This window comes from Pleurodeles waltl, chromosome 5 (genome assembly GCF_031143425.1).
Source record: "Pleurodeles waltl isolate 20211129_DDA chromosome 5, aPleWal1.hap1.20221129, whole genome shotgun sequence".
Lineage (NCBI taxonomy): Eukaryota > Metazoa > Chordata > Amphibia > Caudata > Salamandridae > Pleurodeles > Pleurodeles waltl.
In genome coordinates this window covers 1,604,735,885-1,604,745,392 of record NC_090444.1, presented here as the reverse complement: position 1 = coordinate 1,604,745,392, position 9,508 = coordinate 1,604,735,885, and the positions used below count along the sequence as shown (strand labels likewise).

The window sequence follows — 9,508 nt, the reverse complement described above, 5'->3', positions numbered from 1 at the left end:
TCTGTCGTTTGATGCATGCCTCAATCGGTCCCCTCCCCCCCATCTTTCATCCACCCCACTCAACACAGGCATTGCCCACAAAGCATGCTCCCAGTGTACTTACCTGTTGGTCTGGAGCACCGTAGAGTAGCGCATACTGGGGGAGGACCCCATCCACAAGTTTCTCCAACTCCTCCGTGATGAAGGCAGGGGCCCTTTCCCCAGTTGCATGAGCCATTGTCGCTTCCAGACCGAGGTCACAGCAGCACTTGCAGTGTAGGTCCTCTCCTGTGGAAGATCAGGTATCGAGTGATTAAGCAGATAGAAAATGGTGGTCACGCCCGCGCCGGCGCGTACCGCGACTGCCGGCGCACATCGTCATTGGCTCCTGAAACCCATAGGGTTCAATGTTAACCAATGCGGCTTTGCGCCGCGGTCTTCGACCGCCACGGTGTGCCACGCCAGCGCATTGACCTCACATCCCACTGTCGCACTTCACAGGTCAGGCAGCCGCCATTTCAAGGGCCCACATGGCTTAATTTCTACTGTGTCACAAATACCTAGGCCTTGCATCAACACTCATACAAGCCATATCATGCATTGGGAATTGTGTTATGTGCAAGCTGTGGGAACTTACCTGTGAGTTGATTGACTCTGTGCTCGCTGTTGTCCTTCATAGGCACCGTCCGCTGGGACATGCAAGGAGATGGAGGAATCTTCCCGTGTACAGACCGCTGGTGGACCTGTCGACAATGGAAGAAAGACATGTCATACTGACATACAGGCTTGACCGAGCCACTATACAGGAACTGTGTGCCCAGCTGGAGCCAGACCTGATGTCACCCATCCGCCAACCCACAGGGATCCCCCCTCTAGTGCAGGTTCTGTCAGTACTCCATTTTTTGGCCATTTCATCAGGGATGTCTCAGCCTATGTTTTCAAAGGTGTTGTCCAGAGTGTTGTCTGCCCTGATGAAATACATGCGGAGATACATCGTTTTCCCTGAGGTGGGGGATTTGGCTACAGTGAAGGGTGATTTCTATGCCCTTGGACATATTCCCAACATCATTGGTGCCCTTGATGGGACACATGTGGCTTTGGTCCCCCCCAGCAGGAGTGAACAGGTGTACAGGAACAGAAAAAGTTATTATTCCATGAATGTCCAGATGGTCTTTTTGGCTGACCAGTACATCTCCCATGTAAATGCCAAGTTCCCTGGGTCAGTGCATGACTCGTACATCATGCGAAATAGCAGCATCCCTTACGTGATGGGTCAACTCCAGAGGCACTGTGTGTAACTAATTGGTGACTCTGGTTACCCCAACCTGTCGTGGCTACTGACCCCAGTGAGGAATCCCAGGACAAGGGCAGAGGAACGGTACAATGAGGCCCATGGGCGTACTAGGAGGGTGATCGAGCGGACCTTCGGCCTCCTGAAGGCCAGGTTTAGGTGCCTCCATATGACAGGTGGATCCCTAATGTACTCACCAAAGAAGGTGTGCCAGATCATCGTGGCCTGCTGTATGCTTCACAACCTGGACATGCAACGCCAGGTGCCTTTCCTGCAGGAGGATGGTCCAGATGGTGGTGTTGTAGCAGCAGTGGAGCCTGCGGAGAGTGAAGAGGAGGAAGACGAAGAGGACGACATAGACAACAGGAACACACTAATACAGCAGTATTTTTAATGACACACAGATAAGAATCAACACCGGCATTTTACATTTACTTAAAGACTACTGCCTCTCTACTGTCTGACCTTTTCCCCCAGTGTATGGTAACTGAGTTGTGACTTTCCCTTCCAATTTCAGAGATGTGGGCCCCACTGCGTGACATCTGCTTTGTTTCCCCATGGACTACAGCTGTGTGACAGTGGTATGTTGTCATCACAATGTAACTGAACATTTTGGCACGTTTATGTCTAATACATTTGTTCAAAATTACAGCCAGACTCCAGATTGTTTTGTACAATAAGTGTGTTTATTAAAGTGCTCAAATTTGGTAAGTGGTTGCAATTCGGTGAGGGGTGATGGTGGAGGAATGTCCATGGCAGAGTCCAGATTATCAGTCTCACAGGTGCATTGTCCATATGCCTGTGGAAGGTGGAGCAGGGGCAGTTTAAGGTTGGACAGGGTGACAATGTGGGACAGTGGGATGACAATCAGGGGGTATCCTTTCCTGGCGGGGGTCTTGGCATCTTAGTCTGTCTTCTTCCTAGATCTCAGGGCCCGCTTGCGGGGTGGTTCTCCTTCTGCAGGGGGTGGGGTTCTGGTGGCCTGTTGGTCTTGTGTCGGGGCCTCCTGTCCACTAGCGCCGGCGGAGGTGGTAGCCTGTTCTTGGTCCATGCTAGTGACAGGGGCCCTTTGTGGTGCCACATGGTCCCGCAATGTGGTGACAATCTGATTGAGAGCCACTACGATGGTGGCCATTGCGGAACTGATGTTTCTTAGTTCCTCCCTGAACCCCATAAACTGTTCCTCCTGCAGAACCTGGATCTCCTGGAACCTGGCCAGGACCGTCGCCATCGTCTCCTGGGAGTGGTGGTATGCTCCCATGATGGAGGATAGGGCCTAGTGGAGAGTGGGTTCCCTGGGCCTGTCCCCCCCCTGTCGCACAGCAGCCCTCCCAGTTCCCCTGTTTCCCTGGGCCTCTGTCCCCTGGACCGTGTGCCCACTACCACTGCCCCCAGGTCCCTGTTGTTGTTGGGGTGGTGGGTTAACGTGGGTGCCCTGTAGTGGTGGACACACCGCTGATTGACGTGTCCTGGGGAGAGAGGTATGGGCCCGCTGGGTGGGTGCTGTCCTTGTGTTCCCAGAGGGGGGTAGGTCTGCTGTGGCCTGTGGCTGTCTGAGGGGAACCGACTGCCCCGAGGTCCCCGATGGGCCGGGCTGGTCATCTGGGTCCAGGGAGACAGAGCTGCTGTCATCACTGGGGGCCTCTTCTGGGGGTGGAATGGGCATTTCTGGACTCTCCTGGGCGGTGTTGTGGCGTTCGGGTCCTGCAGGGGTATAAGAGTATGGTTATTGCTTCTGTGTCTGCTATAGCGTGCAATGGGTGGGTGCCCGTGTACCCCAGTGCTGGCATTCCCTTGTGGGGGCTGTTGTGACGGTGGTTTGTGGGGGGGGATGGGTATGTGCAGTGGGCATGCTTAGGTGATGGGTGTCCATGGTTTGTGGTCGGATGCAGGGCTTGGTGTTGGGATGGGTGGGTTGTGATGGTGAGACATTAGCAGGGAGGATGTGTGATGGGGGTGGGGGTATGAGTTGGCATGCTGGTGGGTGGGGGGGATGAAGTAGTTGAGATTTGACTTACCAGAGTCCATTTCTCCGCCTACTCCTGCGAGGCCCTCAGGATGCAGGATCGCCAAGACCTGTTCCTCCCATGTTGTCAATTCTGGGGGTTGAGGTGGGGGTCCACCGCCAGTCCGCTGCACCGCGATGTTGTCTGGATACCATGGAACGCACCTTCCCCCGTAGGTCGTTCCGCCGCTTCCTGATGTCGTACCGATTTCTTGGATGTCTTTGCCTCCAAGACCTTACTTGTCCCACAGCGTTGACCCTGTCCACTATTCTTTGCCATAGCTCCATCTTTCTGGCAATGGTGGTGTGCTGCACCTGTGTCCCGAAGAGCTGGGGCTCTACCCGAACTATTTCCTCCACCATGACTCTGAGTTCAGCGTCTGAAAACCTGGGGTGTCTTTGGGGTGCCATGGGGTGGTGTGGATGCGGTGGGGGGTGGTGTTTGTGGTGATGAGTGTGGTGAGTGTGGTGGTGTGTGGTATTTTGTGCGTGGATGTTGTGTGGGTGATGGTGTTATGTGCCTGTGAATGCTCTTGTACTAGCTGGTGGTGTCGCTCTCTGGCCTTCGTCAATACATTTTGGTCGTAGTGGTTTGTGGGTAATGTGGGTGTGTGTTTTATATTGTATTGAGTGTGTGGGAGTGGTGGGTGTATGTGTATCAGGTGTGTGCATTTCAAATTGTCCAATGTGGCTATGTTTTGGAGCTGTGTGTGTATTTTGACCGCGGCGGTGTGTACCGCCAATGGAATACCACGGTTGAAAGACCGCCGCGTGGATTCGTGGGTCAGAATGGCATGGGCGTATTTCTGTTGGCGTGACGGTGGAGGTTTGGTCATCGCCAGTTTATCGCTGGCCGTTGGTGTGGCGGACTTTTGTGGATGTCGGTTTTTTGGCGGTTTGACTGTTGCGGGTCAGAATGACCGTGGCGGTTTACTGCGGCGGTGTTATGGCGGTCTTCTGACCGGCGGTAAGCGCCTTTTACCGCCGAGGTCAGAATGACCGCCTATGTCTTTGCCTCCAAGACCTAACTTGCCACCAAGTGCAGCTTGACCCCAGTGGCTTTCTCTGATCACCGTTGCCTTCACGTCACCTTCGAACTTCCTGCGCAACCGATCAGAGGACCGGGATATTGGAAGCTCAATTGCCAACTGTTGGAGAACGCCCAGATTTGCCAAAAATATAGACACTGTTATGCCAAATGGGCACAGAGTAAATCTCTCTTTTCATCCAACTATCAATGGTGGAGGTGGGTAAAATGCAAAACCAAAATGTTTTTTCAATCCCAGGCAGCTCTTCTCCAGAAAGAAGTTTGGGCGCAGTTTCAACATCTTCAGCGGCGGCTTCTATTACTACAACAGCTGAGTGACGCAGGGAAAAATGTCAGTGAGGAAATGCGGCATGTCAAAACAGCCCAAACGCTTTGGCTGCAACGAAAAGGTAAATCTCTCATTTTTCAGTCCCGAGTTTGTCATTTTCACGAGGACGAAAAATGCACTTCTTTCTTTTTTCAAAAGGCTAAACAAAATCATAAACTTATTACAGTCCTCCAAAATCCTGATGGTGTTCCCTGCCATGGTCTTTCCCACTGTAAGCACATTGCCTTTCAATTTTATCAATCATTATACACTCTGCACACACCCCTTCCCACCGCACAGGAATTAGATACATATTGCAAATCCATCACTACAGAACTCCCAGACACCCATCAGACCACTCTTGCCGCCCCCTTCACTGGTGAAGAATATCTTACTGCGATCACTACTGCCAAACGGGGCTCCAGTCCCTGCCTCAATGGTCTTCCCTGGGAATTTTATAGGACTTTTTGGGATCTCATTTGTAAAGATTTTATGTCTATGGTAACCACCAGCTTTCAAAATAGGGCTTTTACTTCTGACTTCTCCAAAGGAGTCATTACGCTCATACATAAAAAAGGAGATGAAACCACTCTACAAAACTGGCGGCCCATCTCCCTCTTAAACATTGACTATAAATTAGTGTCAAAAATTCTGGCCCAACGACTCAGTTCAGTGATGAGTACTTGCATACACCCAGATCAAACTTGTGCCTTGCGTGGTCGTCATATAACGGATAGCCTCACTACCCTCCGGGACGTCATTTATTATACCCAAGAACGTCACATCCCACTAGGAGTCCTGAGCTTAGATTTCCAAAAAGCATTCAATAGGGTTTCCCATCAGTACATGTTCACGGTATTACGCAAATTTAAAGTTCCTGACCCTTTTAATCACATGGTTTCTATTTTATATGACCAAGCTAATAGTGTTATAAATATCAATGGGGTCCATACCCCGGAACTGTTTAAACATGCGGGAGTCCGGCAGGGCTGCCCCCTGTCCCCAATCCTATTCATTAGCGCATTAGAACCTTTTTTAAGTCACCTACGTGCAGACCCCCTCATTACAGGCACGTTTGTCCCCGGAGGATCAGGTATCCCGGCAAAAGTTGTAGCTTACATGGATGATGTCACTATTTTCTGTGCTACCCCAAAAGTAGTTTGTAGTGCTGTCCAGCATGTTTCTTCCTTTCAGCCACTGTCCGGTCTAGGTCTAAATATGGACAAATATGTGTGCCTTACACTGGGACCATGGGACCATATGGCTAAACTGCCGGTATCAGTAACTTGTCAACCAACGAAAATTCTTGGAGTATACTTTGCAGGGACTGGCCATGAAACAAAAAACTGGGCGACTGTGTATGAGAAAATGTCACCACAAATTGCCATGTGGACTACCAGGAAACTCACGATGGAGGGAAAGGTATTAATCATCAAAACTGTATTATTACCAATTATTCTGTACCTGGCTCTGATTTATCCCCCTTCCAGTGCCACTTTGCAAAAATGTGTAAGGAGTTTTTTTTCTTACCTGTGGAGTTCCCGTATGGAAAAACTCTCGAGAATCAAAGTTTGTAAGCATTGGTCCCATGGGGGGAAAAATGTTCCAGATTTCTATTTTTTCATTTATTCCAAACTCCTTTGTACTACTTTATCCTGTGTTTTTCGTTCCCCAATGATTACCGCTGTTTTTTTTACTCATTATTATACTGGTGTTCTTTTACGACGTTTTAAATTATTTCACCCCACAAACCTCACTCCCTTATCCTATGCCCTTCCTCCCTATTTTCGCCAATTACGTTTATTTCTGAAAGAGTTGGATTTCTCCGTTTTGCCATTGGACAAAAGTTTGAATGCAAAAACTTTTAACAAATATCTTTTTGAGAAAGAACAGACAGAAACTGTCCTTTCCTTTTCAGAAGCACGCTCTAAAGAAATCTGGTCATCTGTGAGTCACCCCTCCCTCACACACGTACAGAAGGACTTGGCTTGGATGAGTGTTCACAGATGTCTCCTTGTAAAAACTTTTCAGCACAGGCGGGGCCTCGCTCCTTCTGCAGTTTGCCCACGGACTACTTGTCTTCACGAGGAGACCATCGCTCATCTCTTTTGGGACTGCCGATACGCCAAGGATTTTTGGACTTTGCTACAACCGTTCTTGACTCATATAGCGGGCATTCCGTCCCTAACTTTTACGACCCTGATATACGGTTTGGGCCTTCTCCCCTCTCAGCGCATCGTTGCCTGGAGACTGCTCAACTGTGGCAAACAGACGCTGTGGGAGGCCCGTAATTTGCTACTTTTTGCACACAAACATTTAACTCTATCAGACTGTTGAAATCTTTGCCTCGACAAAGTGACTACCTATTTGTACATTGATCGAGCCATACAAGGTCAGGACAAAGCAAACCAGCTTTGGCAGGTCAAAAACTGGAAGGGTTGGGTGACCTGATTTATACTCCCTCGCCCCACCTTGCCACCAGGTGTCAAATGGATTGGCATTTATATAGGCCATCAATAAAGTTTTAGTTTTTCAGCCCTCCTGAACGGGAGCTGCAGTTTCCAAGACATCACCAAGCCACCAGGTGTCAATGGATTGGCCCTTATATAGGCCTTAAATAAAGTTTTAGTTTTTCCCCACCCGAAAGGGACTGTTTTTTTTTTCTCTCACTGTAAAAAGTAATTTTAACCATTTTTAACCATTTTTCCATCAAACATGTTTTGTAACCATCTGTAAAATCCTTTTTTTGAAACACTTCTGTAAAAATTGTGTTGTATTTGTATTTCTATGCCAAATACCTTAAATAAAGGATTTCAAAACAAAAAATCTGTTCTTATCAGTTTAATATCTAATACGTCCTCTATCTGGGGACCATATATTAAATAGATTTTTGGAACAGGGAGATGGAATAGGAGCTTGCTCTGTCCACTCCACGCATCAACCTGGTATTGCAGTACCTCCAGGAATGGTGCACTTCCCCACCCGGGGAAAAACATGCTGTTGAAAAAAAAGATGCAAAAGTAGCGTTTCACTGGCTTTCTGTAAAGTGGCGCTAATGTCTTTGGGTGTATATAAAACCAACCTGGCCACTTTGTGGCAGCTGTGTCTTGTTTTTATTTATTTATTGATTGATTTATTTAATTATTTATTTCGTTTTAGCCCTTTCTTGATCTACTGCGTTTTCAGCAAGTGAGAAGGAGCGAGATAGGAATGGTAAGACAGAAAGAAAGAGAGAGAAGGGCAGCTGCCTGTGGCAGAACAGAAGAGTTGGACACTGTCCATGTCTTCTCTGGGTAGAAGGAAGAGGGAGAGTCCTTTTCCTTCTTTGCCCGCCCCCACCCGGCCAGGCCACGAACGGCAGAGCCTTATCTATAGGCCTAAGCTACAGGGCAACAGAGTCCTGGGTAAGCGAGGGCGAGGTGCCGGCCACTTGCTGCCAGGGTGCTGTCCAGGGTGGCCAGGCCTTCCGACCAAGGGGCTGGACGCAGTGGACAGGAAGGGGAGGTGCATGCAAAAACTAGAAACTGGGCAACGTGGGTATGCTAATGGACGCATAATGAGGCGACTGCTGAGGATTCTGGGAGCCGGAAGACCCCCGCCCCCGACGCCAGGGCCTCTTTTTCCTTTTGTCACTCGCTGAGCTCTTACCAAGAGATGGGGAAAAGAGGCGAAAGGCCCGTGAACGGCCAAGGAAAGGACAACGCCAGCCCGAGTCAGCCAGGGAGACAGGCCGGTGAGGTGAGAATTCTGGCCCCTTTTCGGGTTATCGCTTCTTGACCTTTTGGCTATGATCAAGTGTAGCTTGTTGCATTTGGTCTGTCTTGGGCTGGTTGTGGTTGCTGTGGTCTGGGTGTGTTGGGCCTGGTTTTCCCTGGCTTGTCCGGGGCCAGGCTGCGCATAGTCTGCTGCAGTGTCCATAGCTGAAGGGAACTCTTTCTTTGTTTGCGCTGTCATGGAGACGGGCCTTCGTTCCCTGGCATATCCGGGGCAAGGCTGATGCTCTGGGGTGGTCAGTGGCAGCAGAGGGGGAGTTCTGTGAAGCGATTTTGGTTTAAAGCATTTGGGGAATTACTTTCTTGTATTTTTCTTGTGTATCTCTCTCCTCTGTGCCCCGCCGGTGGGGGCTCTCAACCCTTAGTGCCTAGGCGCTGGGGGAGGGTGGGTCTTTGCTGGTGGGGGTGCAGGGGGAGAGGGGGGCAGCTTAAGAGAGTGTCTGTTGTATGAATAAAGTGTGAATACTGTTTACAGGCACAGGTACAATTGTCTCTCTTTTCTTTTGTTTTCTTCTAACCTAGCTTTGTGACTTTCTTTAACCCTTTCCCTTCTAGCCTGCTCCCTTTCTTTTTTGCAGAATGTCCCAGACAGGCCCCAGAGTTGGGGTGAGAAGGCACTTTTGTGTGCGCTTCACGATAAAGCAGGAATTTCTGGTAGGTGAAAAAGCAGGAATTTCTGGTAGGTGAAAAGAAACTAGTAATGTCGAGAGTTGATTTTGTGAAAGTTGTTTTACAAAAGTTGTTACATATTGAAGCATGTGATTTATTCTGTGTTATAGCACTGCCTGCTGGTAATGGGTGGGATGTCAGTTTTCAATCTGTAGTTTGTTTTAATAATTTTTGGCCTATATATGAAAAGGAACGTGGTCAAAATTAATTGGCTTGCTTTAATGTTGATGGTCTCAGTGACGTAAGTTCAAAAATGCTTGTACTTAAAGTTTATAATGAAACTGTAAGTGAACATGATATTTTGATGTGGCTAAAAAGGAATTGCAAAACTGTCCATAATCTTGAAAAAGTGCGTGACGTTTTGGGAATTTGGAATGGGTCATGGAAAATAGCTGTTAAATTGAAAGTAAATCAGACTGGGATGGGGGGTTTGTGC

The 9,508-nt window shown here is 48.9% G+C and overlaps 1 non-coding gene across 1 annotated transcript; it reads left to right on the top strand.

The window, feature by feature from the left end:
- The first annotated feature begins 7,424 nt into the window (after nt 1-7,424).
- Nucleotides 7,425-7,609, top strand: LOC138297603 (U2 spliceosomal RNA). The gene has a single exon (XR_011204176.1). It is a non-coding gene; the product is annotated as a U2 spliceosomal RNA (small nuclear RNA).
- Nucleotides 7,610-9,508: the final 1,899 nt, after the last annotated feature.